This window comes from Schistocerca cancellata, chromosome 7, assembly GCF_023864275.1.
Source record: "Schistocerca cancellata isolate TAMUIC-IGC-003103 chromosome 7, iqSchCanc2.1, whole genome shotgun sequence".
Lineage (NCBI taxonomy): Eukaryota > Metazoa > Arthropoda > Insecta > Orthoptera > Acrididae > Schistocerca > Schistocerca cancellata.
Window position 1 is genome coordinate 137,120,131 of NC_064632.1, and position 23,982 is coordinate 137,144,112.

Sequence of the window (23,982 nt, forward strand, 5' to 3'; positions counted from 1 at the left end):
GGCTGCCCTAAACATGGGATACAGGTGCCTTTCGCAACCACCAGACGCTGCATGAGAAGTATAGGTTGGAAAATGAAAGACCCCTAGCCCTCGAAATCTAATAGTGTCAGGGTCAGAAAAGAACAAGAGTTGGTCGAGGGTGGTCAGATAGGAAAGATAAAAGTGAGGAGCCTGCCATAAGTAAGTGGAAGCAATGCCAGGACTCAGCTCAGGGCCCCGTGGTCACCAGCCACTTACTCACTAGGTGCGAGTCCATGACGGGAGTAGTTGGATACCTCAGCTTTATCACCATTTTTGAACAGTAGTTAGGCAACTATACAGGGCGAGTCACAAGTCCTTGGACACCTTCATAAGTTGGAAGATTAAAGGGAAAATTGAAATGTGATGATGGGAACATAGGTTTGATGTGGGGCCACAACTTTTGGAGTGAATGTCATTCATGGCTGCCATCTTGAAATCCACCTTTTTGGATTAAAGTAATTTTTTTTTTTTTTTTTAATGGGAAGGGGGGTGTTTGACACATCAAATAACACTCGCTTGAGCTCTGGAATTTAGTGGTGTAATTTGTTTTTGTCTATCTTGTACAGTTTAGAGGTTACTGATGCTCAAAGTTGGGAAATTACCTTTATACCGACTGCTACAACACATGTTCTACGTGTTGTCCATCTCATGCAATGCACAACTGACGTCGTCACAACCACTCTGACTGCACACGGAGGAGAGTGTCTCCTGCAATTTGGTCACAGGCGTGTTGTATGCGTTCCTCCAGGTGTTTCAAATCATGACTGCTCTCAGCATACACTATCTGCTTAAGATGTCCCCATGGATAAAAATCAAGGGGCGTTAAGTCAGAGAATGCGAGTCCACTGTGCCACCTCGCTTGGTACAAGAGTGTGATCCTGGGGGTTCAGACTAGGTGTGGCATGGGGATGGAAGATAATGTTTTGTAGATTGGATGGGTAATGTGATACCACTTTGAGAGGGATGGGAAGAACTTTTGTAGTGTGTTTGTCATTTCTGATGCAATCATTGGTATTTGAACCCCTGGAAAAAGGTGTGGGTGATATTAGTTGATGAGAGGATAGCTAGTTCTTGTGGGTGGTTGGATGATTAGGGGTTTATGTAGATGTGGTGTGTAAGATCTGTTTGGGGACTAGACATTAAAGGTGGTGCTTTCCATGGAGACCTCGGTAAAACCTTCAGCATACTGAGCAGATTGCTCATTACTACAGATGCATGATCTGTGGATGCCCAGACCATATGGGAGAGATCATCTGGTGTGGAAGGAATAACAGTTAAAAAAACTGAGGTACTGTTGATGGTTAGTGGACTTGATATGGACTCCGTGTGACACTGTCAGACGTCAGCCTGATCATCGTCACTATATTGCAAACGTTACTAGCCAACCTAGATCTTGAAATTCTTATGTGGTTCAGGCTGATTAGTGTTATTGTCTTGATCTGGACTTTCTCCTCACTCATCAACAGACTCATCAGCTTCACTGTTATTGGTTTGACCTGGCCCTTTTCAGCTCCCTTATTCCTAGATATTTACTTCCACTTCATCAACGGCTCCATTACACTTCTGTCGATGTCAAGATCACTGACGATCCACAGTACCTACATTTTGATAACTGCCATTGCTTCTGAACTAACATGGTCCTTTCATTCAGTTTGGTCACCTGCAAATTACATTTCCTCCCACATAGTTCTGAATCCCTATGGATGGCACATCAGGATTGACGAGAAATTGCTTGCCCTGCATGGTAAAGGTTCCATAAATGCTTCACAGAAGGCATTACTCTTCAAACAAAATTGGAATCATCACATAGATAATGTTATGGGGAGAGTGAAGCAAAGACAGTGTTTTATTGGCTGAACACTTAGAAGATGCAACATGTCTATTAAAGATACTGCCTACACTACACTTGTGTGACCTCTTCTGGACTACTACAGCACAGTATCAGATCCATATCAGGTAAGATTGATGGAAAACAGTGAAGAAGTTCAAAGAAGGGCAGATTGTTTTGTATTATTATGAAATAGGGGAAAAAGTATCACAGATATGATTTGCAGTTTGGTATGGCAATCATAAAAACAAAATTATTTTTTGTTGTGATGAGATCTTTTCACAAAATTTCAAATACAGACTGTCTCGTCTGAATGTGAAAATATTTTGCTGGCGCCCACCTACATAGAGAGAAGTGACTGTCATTATAAAATAAGAGAAATCAGAGCTAGGACGGAAAAGTTTAAGTGTTCATTTTCCCCCCACGGTGTTCAAGAGTGGAACAGTAGAGAAATAACCTGAAGATGGTTCGATGAACACACTGCCTGGTACTTAATTGTGAATTGCAGAGTAGTTGTTAGATGTAGATGAACCTTGTCTGCAAACATAACTTCAGTACTATTTCTGAATATGCCCATAATTCTCCAACTACCCTCATAAACCAGATGCAAAGGAGTATCCCCATTGTTACCCAAAATCACCTGTTACTGGAACATCTTATCCACATATTTTCCAGGGCTTCGACTAAATGTCCTTTTGCTGAAAACATCTTACCCGCAACTGATCCCCTCCGATCAATCATATCTCCATGGAAGTTCCAGGTGCAATACCTGTACTTTACTTCCACCTTGCATATCCTGTTCATGTGTGATAAGAGGCATATACTACCTTGTCAGATTCAGGACTACCTATTGAAGAAGTCCTGTCATATGCCAGCTCTGCACAGCTTTACTGTGAATATGGCCATGAACTGGCTGTCTAATTTAGTAAATGGTCACCATCAAACTGTGATGTACAGCATATAATCTCCCCAACCCGCATTTGTTGATTGTTGCTGACTTCATAATAAATTTTTTTTAATTTGCTTCGAGGGGAGTAAGATTTTAAGTTTTACAATAAACTTTTTTACTTATCTTCTTTTCTCGTAGTTGGCTACAGTTCTTCACATTTAAGGGTTGATTCTTGAAGTGGAAATTTTTGATATCATAGGCTCCTATGGTTCCAATTGATGTAATAACTTCTGAAGAACTGCCTGAATAGTTAATTTTGTTTTCTCACATTTTTCTATATCACACTGTCTTTACAATTTCCACTTCAAACTGAAAACTACATTGTTATTTCCAGAAATAAAAACACAACTGTCCACATCAGAGGCATGCCCACTACTAATCCATTCTGCGGTACTAACAATATTCCTAAGAGTTTACAAATTTTCTTGACAAATGAATCTTCACCAATTTATATCATTATTTTATAAATGAATCCAGAAGTAAATGTAATAAATGTCATCAGATGGTACAATTATTAATAGGAACTTTAAGTGTGCCACATATTTCATAATTTCAAATATTTATTATAAAAAAGTAATTTTAACTGTACATACAGAGCTAGTACATATCAATTGTAACAACAAAAATAAAGTAATTTCTGTTTATACAGTTTAACCTGAAATACAATAAATTGTGTACAAAATCATGTGCGAAAACAGTTGAGATAATATTAATCTGTTTAAAAATTCATAAATATTTTTTTGGTATTGCCTTCTTGTGTTGAGGAAAAGTAATGCTACAGGAGGTGTCTCTTTATAAGCAGGATTGATACCCAACTGCAGACCATGCTGCTGATGACAGTGTGCTTGGCTTCAGTGGCTCCTTCACCGACAGTGTCATCTGGATACTCCCCTCCAACATCAACTTCTCTGAATTACATACATGGGAATCATCCTTACAAAAAAAAACCCTTGGAACTTGCAATTCATGTGGCCTCAGTCTTCGCAGCACCTGTCCCACATTCACCTCCAGCCCTGCCATCGTGCCCCCCTTTTCACTCCATAAATACATGCTCACATGTCTCTCCACAGTCTTCCTCTTCCTCTACTCAGTTTTTTCCTCTGAATGGACAGATGATTGTTCACCAGGACAGTTGCACCAGAGCCACATTCTTATCACATCTGCTTGCTGTCTCTCCCTTGTGACCATCACTGCCCTTGCCCTTATTACGCTGCCTGCTTTCTCCTTACCCACCTCACCCATCACGATCTTTCATCCTAGTTGAGGTGCAGTGGTGGGACAGTGTGGTTTGCTGTGAAAATGTAGCTGTGCATGTGTATGAAAGTGTGTTTTTTATGTTGTTTTATCCCCCCCCCTCCCCCGCCCAATTATATGTATTCCACCACGGACTTTTAAGTATCACATTAAAAGTAGAGTATCTGTTGTTAATGTATGCTGTGACCCATTCCATGTCACTCAAGATTTTCCTCTCTGATGGGATCTACAGAACCTAATTTTATGGAATAATTAATTTAACACACAGTTATCTACTTTATATGGTAGAGTACTACTCACTACATACATTACATGCTACTTACCTGCATTGCCCCAGAATATAATTTTGTAAGACAACAAGAATTTGAAATATGCAGAATGAATCAGCAACATGGCCATAACAATGAGAGCTACTTAAAAGTGCACAACATTTGAAACTGAGCTTCTTGATTAATTTATCTACATGCTAATTCTATTTTAGAGTCTAATCCAGCCCACCTGCCCTAATAGATGTGCATGTGAAAGTGCCAGTTTCGGGACAAAGTGATGCGCTGGCCCTGAGTTGAATCCACCCTGCAGATTAATGGTGAGAGTCAGTGTGCTGGCCAGTCTGGATGTGATTTTTAGGCAGTTTCCCACATCCTAATTGACACCTGGTAGGCTGGTACTTAAGTTCCACCTCAGTTACATGATTTTCATATATTTTGATTTTGAACACTTTTGCTCAATTTCCCATGAATAACTCTATGCCCAGGCAGACAGGGTACACATGTACCTTCCTGGGAAATAACGGGGTGGTGACGGGAAGGGCATCCAGCTGCTCTTTGACTTAACCATGCCAAATCCATAAATAACTGTGCTGACCCTGTGCCAGTGCAGGATGAAGACACTAGAAAAAGAGGAAGAAGAGTGAAATCCAGCTGAACCTGAAGTACTTTTATACCTATTGTTTTATTTGGTGTATAGACAATATATATTTCTAGTCCTATCATCATTTTTATTTGTTTGAAAAAGTGATGTGAGTCATGTTTACATGAAGATTCAAGGTATTTGTGAGGCCATCTACTTCAAATCAGGCAAATTCAACTCCATCAATGCAAGAAGGATGCTTTTAATACCATAATATAGTTTCCTATGCCATCCTTTCTGTTAAGTGGCAAAGCTATGTTTTATTCATTGACATTTGAGGACGTTCTAGTAAGTTTATGTTAGAACTGCACAAAACTGTGTCAAGTATAATGCTTAAGATGTAATGGTGTGTGTTCAGAATTTCAAAATGAGATGTGCCCAAATGGAATAGAAAGTATCAGATTTTTCACAATTTAATTGCAGGTACCATCCCATTCAGTTCTTTGCAAGTAGTAATGTAAGTTTTGTTCATCACTTTCCCTTCTTATAATCTGTTTGTGAAAAGCCAAGTTGTTAGAAGATGTACACACTCCACATTCACTTTATGTCTTTGTTTTATTAGAAAATATAGAAGTAATAGCTACTATGTGGAAACTTGTGACTTGAGTTGAATGTTGTGGATGTGTTGGAATCAGTGACTCATTGCCTCTTCCCACTAAAATAACAGTTTTGGTGGTATTGTGTGCCACTTAGAACTCGTATGCATTCTAATACTCAAATAATAAATCACTGCTGGAACCTCATGTGTGATACCCATTTTACTCCTGAGTCACAATTGATATACAGCTCAGAATGAAAGACAGTGGCAGTCATATTGCAGTGTTGCCAGGATTCACCATCAAAACTTACTTTTTATGTTATCTCAGGTACAATGTTTGTTTAACAATTGGCATCACTTTTCTTGTTATTGGGGAATAAAGACTGTCAAATGGATAAACCTACATACAACCACTACACAAAACTCTGTGAAGTATAATAGTTAAGATACACTCCTAAGGACTCAAAATCTCAAATGAAAAAAATTAATTCAGCCACACCAGACAAGAGTCATACTTGTTGTGAGGCTCTTGTTTGTTGTGCCAGATGGTGTCACTGAAGCTAAACAACATTTTGGAGGAGCAGTCTTCGATCATCTTTATGTAGTGATGTTGACAGCAATCATTTATTCAGCAACATCTTTAGTTGCAGCACCCTAATATTTTAGTAACATTTACTACATTAAGAAATCCTTGAGCATTACAATTTAAAATTTGTTCTCTCTCTTCTCCTTTACAGAAGTTAAAAGCATGAAATTAACATTCGACTGTTTACAGGTGTGTTCTTTACAGTGCAAATTTGAGTATGGGCACATGCTTGTGTGTGTGTGTGTGTGTGTGTGTGTGTGTGTGTGTGTGTGTGTGTGTGTGTGGTCGTACTCTTGAATATATTCAATATATCACAAAAAACTTAATACCATTATTGAGGTGTCGTCTGTGACTGCTCCCCCTTAAGGATGGCGGGGGGTGGGTGGAGGGGTGGTGGTAGTGGAGAGACACCGCTTGATGCACTACGAAGGAATCATTCAAATGGGACAGAATTTACATGTACAGAAAAACAAATGATTATAATTTCAGAAAAATTGGGTGATTTATTCAACAGAAAGAGCTTCACAAATTGAGCAAGTCAGTAACATGATGGTCCAGCTCTGGCCCTTATGCGAGCAGTTATTTGGCATGTCATTGATTGATAGACTAGGTGGATGTTCTCCTGAGGGTTATTGTGCCAAATTCTGTCCAATTGGTTCTTTAGATCATCAAAATCCTGGACTGGTTGGTGGGCCTACTGATAATGCTCCAAATCTTCTCAACTGGGGAGAGATCCAGCAGCCTTGCTGGTCAAGACAGAGCTTGGCAAGCATGAAGGCAAGCAGCAGAAACTCTTGCCATGTACAAGTGAGCACTATTTTGCTGAAACGTAAGCCCAGGATGGCTTGCCATGAAGGGCAGCAAAACAGGTCATAGAATATCATCGACATTTTGCCATTCTGTAAGGGTGCTGCAGATGACAACCAAAGGAGTTCTGCTACGAAATGAAATGGCAACCCTGACCATCACTCCTGGTTGTTGGGCCATACGGCAGCTGACGGTCATGTTGGTATCCCATCATTGTCCAGGGTGTCTCCAGACATGTCTTTGCTGGTCATTGGGTCTTAGTTTGAAGCAGGACTCATCATTGAACACAGTTGTACTACATTCAATGAGAGTCCAGGTCGAATGTACCCAACACCATTGCAAACAGGCTTGTTGGAGTATAGAGGTCAATGGTAGTTGGTGCAAGGGGCTTACTGTGAGCCACCTATTAATGGTCCTTGTGATCAGTGAAGCACCTGTTCCATATCAGATCAACGATAGTGAAACTAGGGGTCTGAATGGCTCTCTGATGATTGCTCGGTCCTCATATTCAGTTATCTGCCTAGGTTGACTGCTTCCTTCTCAGTGCTGTTTTCGGCCACGGTCTACCCATTTCTGCCAACGTCATCAAATAATGGCATCATTCCTATTCATATGTCGAATGATTCACCAATTACTCCAACCGGCTTCTTTGAGTCTCTCTCAGATGCTGACATCTGCGTATATTGTTCACACACCTGTCTGCGAGACACAATTACAGTCCAAGTGAGTACACAGAATGAAATTCTCAAATACTTTATGCCCTGGTATCTACATGTCCCCTGTTTACTATTCTTGCCAGCTGCATGGTGAAATTGTGCTGCAGCACCACACTTTCGTCCATCGACCGCCAAATGTTACAGTTTTGCATTTTCTGTTGATATCAGTGTGAATATCAGTTTGTGAGCGATTTGTGTAACTTCTTCATTGTACTTCATGTTTTTTTTTGTCTTAAAATGTATGTTCACAATGCTTATATGACGATGGTACACTTATATCAGCATCAGACCCATTCAGTAACATAATGTGCATATAAAAATGAAGATAATTATGCCACAGTTAAAATAGTCATTCCAGATAGACAGACCATATTTTGCGACATTTGATTTTTCTTATAAGTACAGTCTCATTATGTGGATTTTTATTCAATGCAGAAATTTGATGAGATAAGTCAGAGGTTAACAGAGAGCTCACACAAACTGAAGAAAGAGTAAAGATGTTAAAAATGATATTTATCAGAACACAATAAATATGTGTAAAATGATTTTGAAAATGAAATAATATAAATTCATTTTTTGTATATATTTGATCTGTGGCTTTTGTTTACTACCATCTGTAACATTTTAAGCCTTGATTACAAATATCAGGTATTCATTTGGATACAATACTCAAAAATATTTCAATATGTGTGTTGCCGATAAATGTACTATTATATTTGGATCGGGAAACTTAATACACATTTATAATATTGAAAAAGGAGAACGTAGATTCCATCGCACATGGACAGGAGGAGGGATTGGACACATAACAGTAAGTTCATCTATTTTTTGACCAGCAAGAAGACAAATACAACTTACTTAGTGTGTTTGTGATCTGTCTTTACCAAAGATTTGTGTTGAAATGTGTGTAGTTATGATATGTTACACGTGTGTAGTAAAACTGTGGAAAATGTTTTCAATGTGGTGTCATTCAAAACAAGAGTACACTGAAATTATATTTATTTTGTAGATATGCACTTCAGAAATGTAATTGTCAAGTTTTGCTAAAAATCACACATGTGTGACTCTTTTGCTGAATTTATGCAGCTAGGGAGGGTGTGGTTCATTTCCAATTACGAAATGGATCATGCCTCTACTTGGGTTCATGTACTGCAGTTTCTTCATTTCATAGGCACCTGGGAATAAACATGGTGGCAAGTTTATTTATTGTCCCAGTCCATTTGCAGTATAGTAGTTCTCCAGGACTTAATGAACTTTATTTGTGATTTGGTTTTCAGGGTCTGCTTCACCTTCACAATGTCCCCTTTTTGCAACCAATAATACACATCTTTGTACCTGATGATTACATCAGCAGTATACTACCCCAAAATTACTAGCAATACTTCTACTGCTGTTGTACCAAAAACTCCAAAATTTTAAAAGCACATTTCACTGCATATATCTTAGGTCTGCTTTCACATGTAGATATTATGACTGCTGGGTCTACACACTTATTGTTAATCCAACACTGGCAATAAAGATGGCACCATGATATAGCCTCAGTGCTCACAGTGACAATTTATAAGACAGAATTCCAACTGGAGCCAGCTTGCATGATTTTGCAAGCTTTCTCAGTGGCTTTGCTGGAGTGAGATAAAAAATTTCTTTTTTCAAGTACAGTCCTAAATTCCTGCACACCTGACTCCTGCAAATGGGAATTCTTCCCAACCCAAGGATAAGAATTTTAGTTTGGGACAGTCTACCTTCCAGCAATAAAAAGGCTGGCTTATGAATAGCTGTTGCAAATCTGTTGTTTACACACCGTTGCTGTTTCTTCATCAGTAGGACACCTGTTGCTTTTGCCTACATCTTTGCCCTTGACTCTTCTGGGACAACTACTAGAATGTTGTCTGTATTCATGCTGACACTGTCTACATAATCCTTCCCAGCCAGCAAGGCTAGCAGTGGACTGATGACTAAATTAAAAGAAACTTCTTGTTTTGTTGACCCGTTGAAGTATTTCTTCTGTTACCAAGGCTTGTTCACACTTACCTCCTTTGTACTTATATTTGTCTATCCAACTTCTGTGATTGCCCTGTTTGGTGCTGTTGATTCCTTTTCAAATTACCTATTGTGGTATTCATCATCAAGGTACCTACAATGTTAGAGAATTTAAAAAACAGGTCATCATTCTTCAGTACTTCAGTATCCTTTTTTGCACACTGATTTTTCTGAATAATTCTTTTAAATGTAAGTCTACTCTTCATTATTGCTAAATTGTGATCCAAGTCTATATCTGCTCTTGGATACACCTTATAACCCAATATCTGATTTCAGAATCTTTGTCTCACCATGACGTAATCCATCTGGGATCTTCCTCTTCTTCCAGACTTTTTCCGAGTATACTTCCACCTCTTGTGATTTTTGAACAGTGTATTCACTGTTAATACCTGAAATTTATTGTAAAACTCAATTAGTCTTTTTCCTTATTCTCTCATTCCTGCACTAAGTCCGTAATCTCCTGTAACTCTGTCTTATGCTCCTTTCCCTTCTTCTGCATTCCAGTACCTCACAATTATTAGATTATCATCTCCCTTTACATACTGAACTGCCTAATCAATATCCTCGTGTGCTTCTTCTATTTCTTCATCTTCTGCTTGTGATGTTGCTATGTACACTGTCCAGTCAAATTAATGTGACAGCCTGTCAGAAGCCTGAATGATGATCTTTTGCAGCATCAGACATTCAGAAATAGAGTCAGTGAGGTCCTGGAAGATATCAATGGGGATGTGGAGCAATGTCGACTCCAGTGCTGTGGCCAGCTGCACTAGGTTTTTTGTCTGAGGATCTATGGTGCAAAAACAGCCTTATCGAGATGGTCCCACAGATTCTCAATTAGCTTTAGATCTAGGGAGTTTGGTGCCCAGGGGAGTATAGTAAACTCATCCTAGTGCTCTTCGGACCATGCACATACACTGTGAGCTGTGTGACATGTTGCATTGTCCTGCTGATAGATGCTCTCATGCCAAGGAAAAATAAACTACATATAGGGGTGGCCATGGTCCCCCAAGGATAGATGCATACTTGTGTTGATCCATTGTGCCTTACAGTATGATGATATCACCCACAGAATGCCACAGAAATATTTCCCTGACAATAAAGCTCCCTCCTGGTCACAGGGTGTTTGCTTTCAATGTATCATTCTGTACAAACCAACAGCCATCTCTCTGATGGAACATGTTGTTGTTGTGGTCTTCAGTCCTGAGGCTGGTTTGATGCAGCTCTCCATGCTACTCTATCCTGTGCAAGCTTCTTCATCTCCCAGTACCTACTGCAGCCTACATCCGTCTCAATCTGCTTAGTGTATTCATCTCTTGGTCTCCCTCTTCGATTTTTACCCTCCATGCTGCCCTCCAATACTAAATTGGTGATCCCTCGATGTCTCAGAACATGTCCTACCAACCGATCCCTTCTTCTAGTCAAGTTTTGCCACATAAGACGCGGTTTATCTGAAAAGGCCATCTGTCATCACTCAGTGGATGTCCAGTTGCAGTACTGGCTTGCAAATTCCAGCCTTCACTGCTGATGAACAGCAATCAGCTTGGGTGCATGAACCAGTCACCTTCCGCAGAGGCCTATATGCAGTAATTTGTGCTGAATGGTCATTGAGGTGACACTATTGGCAGCCCCTTGGCTCATCTGAGTGGTCGGTTGCTCAACAGTTGCAGGTATATTCACACATACACATCTCTGCAGCCGTTGTTCACATGTTATTTGTGGCCCTTAGCGCACCACGTTTGATTCAGCACCATTTTGCTGCCATGCAGGGTATATTTTAACCATGGGGGCATGCAAACAGTTTACATACTTAGCTGTTTTGGAAATGCTTTCACCCTTGGTCCAAAATCCAACAATCTTCCACTTTTGATGTCAGATAAATCACTCCCTTTCCATGTTACAGTAATGACCGCACTGCTGTCCATATCCCCCTGACATCTGACATGCATTATACACCCTCCACTGTTAGTGCTGCCACTGGCCATCTGTGAGTGGTTATTGCACATTAATGTTGAACTTAGGGATTGGTCACATTAATGTGTGTAACTAAACCATTGTTGTTGGTGTTGATGTGCTGTCAGTTATGATGAAAACTACCCTATCACTGAACTGTTCACAGTAACCCAGTCCTACTCTCATTATACCATTTTGTGCTGCTTTTGATATTACACTTTGTTTATGTGGCCAGAAAGCATTAGCTTCTTTCCATTTCACTTCATTGACCCAACTATATCTAGATTGCAACTTTATGTTTCCCTTTTCATGTCTTCTAGCTTCCCTATCATGTTCAAAGTTGCGACATTCCACACTTTGACTCATAGAATGTTACCCTTTTATAGGTTATTCAATCTTTTTCTCATGATTACCTCACCCGTGCAGCCCCCCTGAGAGATCCAAAGGGATCTTCTGTGAAGTTTGGAAGGTAAGAGACGAGATACTGGCAGAAGTAAAGCTGTGAGGATGGAGTGTGAGTCGTGCTTGGGTAGCTCAGATGGTAGAGCACTTGCGCACGAAAGGCAAAGGTCCAGAGTTCGAGTCTCGGTCTTGCACACAGTTTTAATCTTCCAGGAAGTTTAATTCAGAGTATTTTACCAATGGGGAATCATCATGACATGTATTCAATTACAGGCCACATGTCCTGTGCACACACCTTAGGTGTTTTTAGTGCAGTGGTTTCCATTGCCTTTTACATCTTCATGGTATTGAACATCTTTGTTCTACCACATTGTAGTGGCAGTTTCCTATCACGAGGGTAAGGGGTTACCCTAAAATTCTGTGTGCTCCTCCATCTTGTTTGACAAGACTGTTGGCAGAACGAAGGTGGCTCATTGTACCAGAAACCTTCAGCCATCATTGTTGATGATTTTATTCAAAATGCTTTGATTACTAGTCCAAGACATTATCCCTAGACCACTGGTACATACACTATAGCATTTCTAAAGAGCTTTTATCACTTCAAGAATTAATTTTAATTATACATGAATCTTGTAGGTCTATAGCTTTAACACTTTTTGCCCCATTGCTCTTCCCTTGATTTGAGTAGACTCCGAAAGCATACCATATAATCTTGTATGTATGGACTTTATCCTTACTTTCTCTATTCTTTGTTAATATCCATTGTTTATATCATAATTCTATTCAGACAGATGTTTTAAATGACAGGTGTTTTCAATGACAAATAAATATTGTTTTCTTTCAGAAAAACCCATTGTTTGAACACATAGCAGTTGCTGATAATGGATATGAACCAGTGGTTGTTATATACAACTGGCCTTCCTTGGATGTTATCTCAGTTTTAAGAGGTGGAACAACAAAGTCATATTCATTTATGAGCTACAGGTGGTTATTACTGATTATGAAATTTGTGTTATTCACATAGTCATTCACAGACAATTGAAAAGAATGAAACACACTCAGGTGTTATTTTCATAATGACTTACAGCCCAGATGGTGAAATGCTTTGTGTACAAGGTGCTGACCCAGACTTTTTACTTACAATTTGGGACTGGAGAAATGCAGTTATATTACGACAACAGAGGTCCCATGTTAATGATGTTTACAATATCATATTTTCTCCATACTCACCACAAATGATGTGCACTGGAGGTAAAATATATAATTGTCATCATAGTCTTTTATACAATGTATGTGCTTATTTTTGACACACTAAAATGTGAGTATGATTGGCATGTTTACTGTCTCTCATTCTCCTTTCCCACTGCCTCTCTCTCTCACTCAGTCCTCCCGTAGCAGTCCTACCACTCACATTTTTCCGTCAGTAGCTGTCACTGATTTCCAACAGCCCTTTATTAATATGGTTTAATGATGCAATGTTCTTGACATGTTTCACAAGTACTTGAAAACTAAAGAGAAAGGCTGATAGTGAGCTAAAGAACATTAACAAACATTTAAAAATTATGGGTGGATCTCTCTTAGGCTGAGTTCTGAACGCCCTGCCCTTTTTTATTCACCTTCCTCAACCAAATCAGTTTCCTCCACAATGAAGGAGCTATTACTTCCAAAAGTCAGAATAATTTATGGTACTTTTATAAGTGTCTTTGGCAGTACTAAAAAATTTGCCTTCTGAGGATAAGTATTGCCAGCTTTCTGTCTCATTAGTCTGTAGTTTTCTCAAATTAACTTTTCTTTTGATTGAAATATAATAATGAAATAGAGAGCAGGAGGTTAATTATCCCATTGAAGCATACTTTTACACTCTATTTACACCAATGCAATTAAGGTGAGTCTTAAGGAGCAGCTTATAATATTTCACTTCCAGTGTACAGTTACTAAAATAAATACAATATTAATAGATTACTGATACCATCCAAACATTCTAAACTCATATTCAGTGGTAAGCAAACTAAAGTTGCACTCAGCATCCTAAACATTCCTTAGGATGATTTCAGACATTATACAGATCTTTAATGTGAGTAAATATAAAATCATTACCGATTAATGTCAAATCAGTGCCTGGTATGCCACTGAAAACATGTTGGAAACCTGAGTAATGAACTCTGGTTATTTTCAGGCATCCTGTTGCCTCACAACAGTTGTTTTTCAGTGCTAAATGGTTTTTATTGTGTTTTGATGTAAAGTTAATAGAAAACGTAATAGAGAAAACACATCCTTTAGTGAATCTATGTGAACAATGGAGATGACATTACCGACATATTTACAATGATAGATAATTTAAGATCTTAAATTTTTGATATGGTATCAGGGGAAGGGGGAACGGGGGAGGAATTTTTGATTTGGTATCAGGGGAAAGGGTTGAGGGCGGAGGAGTGGCAACAAAACAACTATTCACATTGGTGTGTAGAATATGAGACTGGTGATATACCATCACACTTTTGGGAAAACATCATCCACACAGTTCTGAAGCTAGCAAGAGCCTACAAGTGTAAGACTGTTGAATTGAAAAAAACATTTGAATGAGTACAGAATATAGATTGAGAGTAAATTGAAGAAAGATCAAAATAATGAGAAGTAGCAGAAATGAGAACAGTGAGACACTTAACATCAAATTGGAGATCATGAAGTAGACAAAACAAAACCCATAATAAAATAACCCATAACAAAATAACCCATAACAGATGGAACAAGGAGGACATAAGAAGCACACACGCACTGGCGAAAAGGGCATGCTTGGTCAAGAAACGTCTGCTAGTATCAAACACAGGTCTTAATTTAAGAAAGAAATTTCTGAGAATGTACATTTGGAGCACAGCATTGTAATGCTAGTGAGACATGGAAAACCAGAACAGAAGATAATTGAAGCCATTGTGATGTAGTGCTACAGAAGAATGTTGAAAATTAGGTGGACTGATGGTAAGGAATGGGGATGTTCTCTGCAGAATTCATGAGGAAAGGAATGTGGAAAACACTAACAGGAAGAAGGGACAGGATGATAGGATATCCATTAATACATTAGGGAATAACTTCCATGATACTAGAGGGAGCTGTAGAGGGTAAAAGCTGTAGAGGAAAAAAAATTTGACTGCACCCAGCAAATAATTGAGGATGCAGGTTGAAATTGCTACTCTGAGATGAAAAGGTTGGCACAGGAGAGGAATTTGTGGTGCACTGCATCAAACCAGTCAGAATACTGGTGACTTAAAAAAAATTGCTCTAATCTATTATGCTGAGTATTCAAATATATGACAAATCTGTATGCACATATTGTAAAACTTGCTTTTTTTTTGTAGCTGTTATGTACGCCATCATCATCATCATCATCACCATCTTCTTCTTCTACAGTTTTCACCCCTGATTGGGTCTGTCTGGAACATGAGTTTCTCTGTCTTTTCCTATGTTCCCACCATTTTTCTCTCTTCACTCTGTCTCAGTCTTCTCCTCTCTTCTTAACACATTCTTTCACTCCAACGATCTATATATCTCTCGGTCTCCTACATCTCTTGCCTCCTGTTGTCATTTCAGGAACCATTTTTGTAACGTGCTCATACCACATTAGTTTTGCCTCTTCTTTGGTCTCTTGCATGGGCCCCTGTTTCACTATTTCTCTCACTGTCTCATTCCTTATTCTATCCAGTCTAGTAAGTCCTATCCTGCTTCCTAGAAATTTCAGGTTGCTGTCCTGTATCCTGTTCACCTTCTTTCTACATCTACATCAACATCTATATCAGTACTATGCGAATCACTATGAAGTGAATGGCAGAGAGTATGTCCCACAGTACTGGTTATTAGGGCTTTTTTGTGTTCCATTCAAGTATGGAATGTGGGAAAAGTGATTGTTTAAACACCTCTGTGCATGCTGTAATTAATCTAATCTTATCCTCACGATCTATATGTGAGGGGCTATACGCGGTAGTCGTGTGTTCCTAGAGTCATCATTTAAAACAGGTTCTTGAAACTTTGTCAGTAAACTTTTTCAGAATAATATACATTTATCTTCAAGAGTCTGCTGGTTCAGTTCTTTCAACATCTCAAATGACAGTCTCCCATGGGTCAAGATAACCTGTGACCATTGATGCTGCTCTTCTCTATATGTATTCAGTATCCCCTGCCACTCCTGGGTTCTGTGCACTTTAGCATTATTCTAGGATGGGTTGCATGAGTGTTTTGTGAGCAATCTCCTTTGCTGACTGATTGCATTTCCCTGGTATTCTACTATTAAACTAATGTCTGTTATCTGCTGTACTCACAGCTGAGACTATGTGTTTGTTACAAAGTATTTGTCTGGGTTTACAGATTCTGCCTGTGACTCACTATTACATTCATAGAATTCATTCATTACCCATGTTCCTTATTCATACTTGAGTACTGGTGCATAATATGCTCGGTGTACAGGTTGACAATTTTTGAACTATATGAAGTAAAATCATCATAAGTTCTTGTTGACTGCAGGGCATGGTGATAATTAGTATGCACATGAGTGTTTAGTTTAGCTATGAAGCTTACTTTCATTTGGATGGGTTTGTCAATAAGCAAAATTGGCACATTTGGGGGGCTGAGAATCCGCATTTCTGTGCTCAAAAAGTCTCTTCACCCTCAGTGGGTGACCGTGCGGTGTGCAATGTCCAGTCACAGAATAACCAGTGCGATATTTCTTGATGGTGTGATGACTACCGAGCTGTATGTGAAGGTTTTGGAAGATGATTTCAATCCCATTATCCAAAGTAACCCTGATTTCGACAAGATGTGGTTCATGCAAGATGGAGGTTACCCCATCTATGCAAGAGAGTGTTTGATATCCTGGAGGAGCACTTTGGGGACTGCATTCTGGCTCTGGGGTACTCAGAGGCCACTGGTATGGGCCTTTATTGGCCACCATATTCTCTGGATCTGAACACATTTGACTCCTTTTTGTGGGGCTATATTAAAGACAAGGTGTACAGCAATAACCTCAAAACCATTGCTGAGCTTAAAACAGCATTGATGTTCAGACATTTCAGCAGATCATGCAGAATTTTGCTATTCTCCTGTGTCACATCATCATCAATGATGGCAGGCATATCAAATATGTCATAACCTAAATCCAAATATCTTTAGCGGCATTTACATGTTGAATAAAGTGTGTGCACACTGTAGTTTGTAACTAATTTATGCTTTTTTCATTTAGTTCAATAATTGTCACCCTGTAACAATTGCTTGGTTTTGGGTGGTACATCCTTGCTCCATTATCAGGCTTCTTACATTCTGCAGGAAGCAATAGGCTTGCCAGCCCTTCCACTAATCTCCTTAGTCATTACTCTCATTATCGTCTATTATGTAATCCAACAACTGGTCTGTGTAGAAAACAAGATCTCAGAGTTTTGAAGTTCATAGCTTAGAGTGATCAGTTGTGACAACTTCTTTTTTATGTGTCTGTCTGTCATCTGCCATTTCATCTTTATTTTTAAGTCATTATTTTCATTCAGCCCATGGCTGCTTATTACTCTATACTGGAATGATGGCATATAGAAAGTATGTGCTACAGCATAAAACCCCGTTTTTTTAGTTAGTGAACACAGATGAGCTACTTAAGAAAGGTCATGCAGTATCACTTTGAATAAAATTTCTCCAAGTGTGCAAGTATTTTCTTATGTAACATAGGAACTGATGTGTTGGAAGGTCCATTTTGTACTCATGATGACACAGTACCTGTAGTGCGCCATTACATTCTTGTCTATACTACTTCCCCCTTCCCTGCCTCCCATCCTTGCTCCACCGCTGTTATTATGTGATAAAACCATCATGAAAACAGATCATGATTGCATAACAGCAGCTGAAACAAATGGATAGGAGATTTTTATAGAATGTAGCTTTTAATTTAATATCATATTGCCTGCCATTGTGGGACTGGTGGTTTAGTGAATTAATTTCAGAATGCAGATTCAAAGGTTTGTGATTCAATCCTTGACTGAGACTATTCATTTGTACATATGTAGACACACACACACACACACCACACACACACACACATACACACACACTGACGCACCAAAGCAATTGGTATAGGCTTGCGTGCTCAAATCATAGGTATATGTAAACAGGCAGAATACAGTGCAATGCCTATATAAGACAAAAAGTGTCAGACACAATTGTAAGATGAGTTATTGTTGCTACAATGGCAGTGAGTTTGAACATGGGGTTATAGTCGGCACATGAGCAATGGGACACAGCATCTCCGAGGTAGTGATGGAGTGGGGATTTTCCCATACAACCATTTCACGAGTGTATGGTGAATATCAGGAATCTGGTAAAACATGAAATATCCAACATTGCTGCAGCTGGAAAAAGGTCCTGCAAGAACGGGAGCAACGGCGACTGAAGAGAATCGTTCATTGTGACAGAAGTGCAACCCTCCTGCAAATTGCTGCAGATTTCAATGCAGGGCCACCAACAAGTGTCAGCGTGCGAACCATTCAATGAAACATCATTGATATGGACTTGTGGAGCCAAAGGTCCACTCATGTACCTTTAATGATTGCAGGACATGAAGTTTTATGCCTCGCCTAGACCTGTCAACACCGACAGTGGGCTGTTGATGACTGGGTCATGTTGCCTGGTCAAACAAGTATTATTTCAAATAGTATAGAGCAGATGGAAGTGTACGGGTATGGAGACAACTTCATAAATCCATGGACCCTGCATGCCAGTAGGGGACTGTTCAAGCTGGCGGAGGCTCTGTAATGGTGTGGGACATGTTCAGTTGGAGTGATATGGGACCCCTCATATGTCTAGATACGACTCTGATAGGTGACAAGTATGTAAGCAACCTGTCTGATCACCTGCATCCATTCATGTCCATTGCACACTCTGACAGACTTCGGCAATTCCAGCAGGACAATGTGACACCCCACACATCCAGAATTGCTACACAGTGGCTCCAGGAACACTCTTTTGAGTTTCAACGCTTCCTCCAGCCACCAAACATTATTGAGCATATCTGGGATGTCTTGCAACTTACTGTTGAGAAGAGATCTCCACCCCCTTGTGCTCTTACAGTTTTATGGACAGCCCTGCAGGATTCATGGTGTCAGTTCCCTCCAGCACAATTTCAGAGATTAGTCAGGCCCTTGCCATGTCGTGTTGCAGCACTTCTACGTGCTTGCGGGGGCCCTACATGATATTAGGCAGGTGTACCAGTTTCTTTGGCTCTTCAGTGTGTGTGTGTGTGTGTGTGTGTGTGTGTGTGTGTGTGTATTACTTGTGCCATCATTCTGATGCTGTATTAATTGTTTTTTGCTTTGTGTCTGTTGCAACCATCTAGCCATTGCTGTTTCTGCATTTCCTGGTGGTAAACGAAATATTAAAAAAAATATGTTTTTCTTAAATATGGAATGCACAAATCTGGGAATGATGTGACTACAATGCCATTTTCAGCAACGACTGTGACAAAAATTAACAGGCTTATTCACAATTTTACTGGTGTCTCTCATTTTTTCTTTATGCTAGAACACTTTGTAAGGTTGGCTGTGTCATAGGTTAGATGCATTCTTTGTTAAGTATATTTCAATAGATCATACCTTCTCATTGTTATGGACATCCAGTCACTGCACTTTTATATGAGGGACAGTATGTGCTGATAAGACAATAGAGGAGATAGTGCATAGAAATTTCTGTGTTTGTCTGCACATAACCAGGATAGTTTTGTACAATACTGTGAAATATTATCAAAGAATTGAACATCATAGATATATCAAATGCAGGCGTTTATCACTAGTTCTAGGCACTGTGAAGTTTTAAGAAAAATATATTGTAGGGCAACATTGCTGTAATCAATAATAGGAAGCATAATTGTGTTTACATGTTTCTTTTTCAGTTTGAAAGGGAAGAGCTTTTCGTATTTTTGTAGGGCAAGGAGAGATGTTAATGCCTTCTTGCACATTCTGCAGCCCTAATAAGCTTAGCATGACCTATCAGGATCACTTGTGGTGTGGTTGGAGTGAGCTTTAGCCCTATATTCTGTGCCTGTTTTGCTAGTACTCTGGTCAGTATCAAAATTCTTGATAGATCTCTTCACGTTTATTGGTTTTGCACATAGTTACAATCAGAGGTAGTCAGCAAATGAGGTCTGTTCAAAAAATTCCTGAACTTTCTCCACAAAATTGTTCCGTGCTTACCTTTTACTTATTGTGAACAATCTCCTTCAAAATACTCTCCTCCAGAATTGATATTCCGTTCCGAAGACCGCTCCACTTCCGAAAGCAGACTTAGTATGCCTCTTGATGGATTGCATGAAGTGCCGTCTGTGAATTTTCTTTTATTTCATCTGCTGTTTCAAATATTCGTCCTTTCAATCAGGTTTTTGTCTTTGCAAATATAAAAATGTGCGTAGGGGTCAGCTCTGAAGAGTATGGAGGATGAGACAGCACATTGGTTTCGTTTTTGATGCAATAGTCATGCACCAACAGGGACGAATATGCTGTTCTTATCATGGTGCAAAAGCCATGAATTATCTCATCACATTTCAGGCCATTTCCGTCTCACATTTTCTCGCAGGCGTTACAACACATCCCGATAGTACCATCAATTAACAGTTTGTCCCTTTGGCACGAATTCATGATGAACTAAGTCAAAGAAAATTATCAGCATGGCTTTGACATTTGACCTGGCCTCACGAGCTTTCTTTGACTTGGAGAATCTTTCTCGCCACATTCTGAAGATTTAACCTTGGTCTCAACATAATATCCCTAGACCCACATCTCATCACTAGTTATGATTCTTTTAAGGAACATCTTGTCCTCATTTATGTTATCCAGTAGCTCTTCACAGGCTATGAGGCGAAGGCCTTTCTGGTCTTGACTACTGAGCCATGGGACTGAACTTGATGGCAACACATTGCATTTCAAGATGCTGTGTCAGGATTTCATGACATGATCCGACTGGAATGTTACATTCTTCTGCAGTTTCTTGGACAATCAGTATTCAACTGGCACACACAGTTTTGTTGACGCTCCTGAGATAAGCATCATTGGTAGACTTCGAAGGGTGTCCTGAACCAGGGTCATCTTTAACTTGCATCCAGCTGTTTTTAGACTGCGTGTACCATTCCTAACACCGATTATGGCTAAAGCACTTTAATGTAGACGTGTAAACTGTGGAACACAATGTTCTACTCAATACAGCACTGGACAATAACTAACAGACATACAACAATGAAACTTTTGGCAGTTACACATTACACACAGGCGTGCGCAGGGATGCCAAATGCATTTTGCTCCAATACACCATTGGCAGGAAATTACAACGGACCTCGTTCATGTGCCATTTACAGTAGTACAAACTTGACGAAACATCATTGACATACGACAAAAAAGAGTATGGGACCTAATTACAGCATACACACAGGCATTTGAACAATCATTCATCGTGCCCTTCGTATGGGAATGGAATGGCAGGAAACCCTAATAAATGATACAATGGGCTGTGCTCTTTGCCATGCAGTTCACAGTGGTTTGTGAAATATATACGTAGATGCAGTTGTAGGTAAATGATTAATTTGCAAGTTAGTGTGTACAATAATGTTGCTGGTGTGGTGTGTATTTCTTTATAATATCAGTTTCTAACTTGAAATACTTTGTCAATGAGCAAGGTTGCATATACTTTGAGGTGCACCTTTCACATGTAAAATGTTGACATAGTCTTTTATTACTTATAAACTGGTTCATTTGGATGGAACTCGGTAACACCATAAGCTAGTGCAGCAGCTCTTTATAAGCCTAACTGAATGAACTGGATAATTTTCATATACCTTTCTTTGAATCACCAATTGTGGCAGATTGTGTGGTGCATATTTCCGCAGATGGTAAGTGAGAAAATTAATCCATTGACTGCTGGCTATGCAGAAAAGATTCTTTTTGGCTCTTAGGTGCGCTAATATGTTTCTTTTTTAGTGATCATATCTTGGGAAATAACTAGTCTGACTCATTCAAAGTCTGTCATGGACACTTTTTATCGGATGGTCTGCCCCAGTAATTATTTTGTGAGTGAGTCAACCTATAGCTCTGTGACTGTATGGCCTCAAAAAGAAAATTTGTAACACCACTTGACTACACTGAGGTTGATAGGACATATTCTGAGACATCAAGCGATCACCAGTATACTAGTGAACGGAAGTGTCAGGTGGGATGGGGGTGTACAAATTGTAGAGGAAGACTGAGAGATGATTACAGTAAGGAGATTCAGAAGGATGTAAGTTGCAGTGGTTATTTGGAGATGATGAGGCTTGCATAGGATAGAGTAGCAACCTTCTGACTGAAGAGCACAGCAGCAGCAACAACGACAACACCAATAACAACAAAATGGTCAATGATTATATGCTGAATCATATTTTAATATTACACAATATCCATTATTACAGAAATGTTGTCCTTATCTGTTTTAAGATGAAAACATCAGTATTATTTTATAGTTCTCAAGTTGTTAATCTGCCATAGAAAAATGCTTTCTTTTGATGGCTTCACTCACAGCAGGACCCCTGTGTTTGCTAACTTTCTGTGCTTCACACTAGAGAAAAATGGGTGTTTACTTCTACTGATTTGGTAATTTCTTTTTCTGTGGACTCAGTATGCGCAGTAATACAATTAAAGATCTTCTAGGACTCTGTAAAACACTTACCACATCATTGTGTTTAGTGTACATTATTGAATTGTGATGATGTATTAAAATATACAGAAAGGAGTAAAGTTCCCAAGAGTGTGAATACACTCTATTCCATCAAATATCAATTATTTGTATGGTCTTAATCCTTGATCGTCCATAGCTGAATCCACCAGAAGCCAAACATGTGCTGAAACATTACTGACAATGCCTAGGAACAACAGAAGCCTGGACCTACACACTCTATCCAGAATTGTTTCGGTTTCACCTGCTTCCTGTCTGTCAATAATACTCCATCACAATTTATCTGGTAAATAATATTTGAACTTTCTTTGATGCATCTGGTATTACTGAATAAATTCTCTCACTCATGGTGTTTCACCTGCTGCACTACTCCAAGAGACATAATTGTTTTCTGTGTGCATGTTATACACAAAAATTACAGTGCCTATAATCTTAAGGTGAAAGTTCTGTGCAGCATTATCTTAGCAATAGCATTCCCTGATTCCACATTTGTAGTTTTATGTTTTCCTGGTGTTTATTATTTTTTACTATTTTTTGGAAACCAGTTTGTAATTAATGTGAGGGGAAAGCAGAAATATGAAGCTGGAGGGGGTGTTATGGTGAATGGTAGGGGGTGAGGAGGCAGATAATGGGTTATGACCAAGGGCACAATTGATGGTCCACTGTGTGTCAGCAAGAGGAGATTGTTGGGGTCACAAGGCAGGTTAGGGATATGGACTAGCAGTTATCGAAGCTGGAAATATTATGAGACCAAAGGAATGTGACAGCTTATGGTTTCTTTTGGAAGAAATGGTGACATTTGAGATAGAGAGTTTTTTGTACTCAGGCCATTTTGCGATGGGAGGAGATGAGAGGATGATCCACGGGGTTAAGCAGAATTTCATGACAGAATATGGGACTGCATTTTAGTTAGGGATAGGAATTATGTTCTAATTTTTGTAGATCTATTGAGCTATGGTCTGTAGCATCCTGATGTAACAACTTGCTCACAAAGAAGAGCCCTTCTGAAGCACCTATCACCTTATTCAAATTTGTTAGTGACAACCTTGGGTGTGGACTGAGGGTCAAGACACATTCATTTAGAACATAAGTACTTTCTTCACAATCAATTTAACTTGTTCATTTCATGTACAGTGAACCATAGTTCTAAATATGGCATGCAGCTGACTGATGACTATAAAATCCTCTGCTCATACCAAAATTACCAATCATAAATCAACAATACTTCCTCTTCAGACCAAAATGTATCTCCCCAGCAGCTTTACC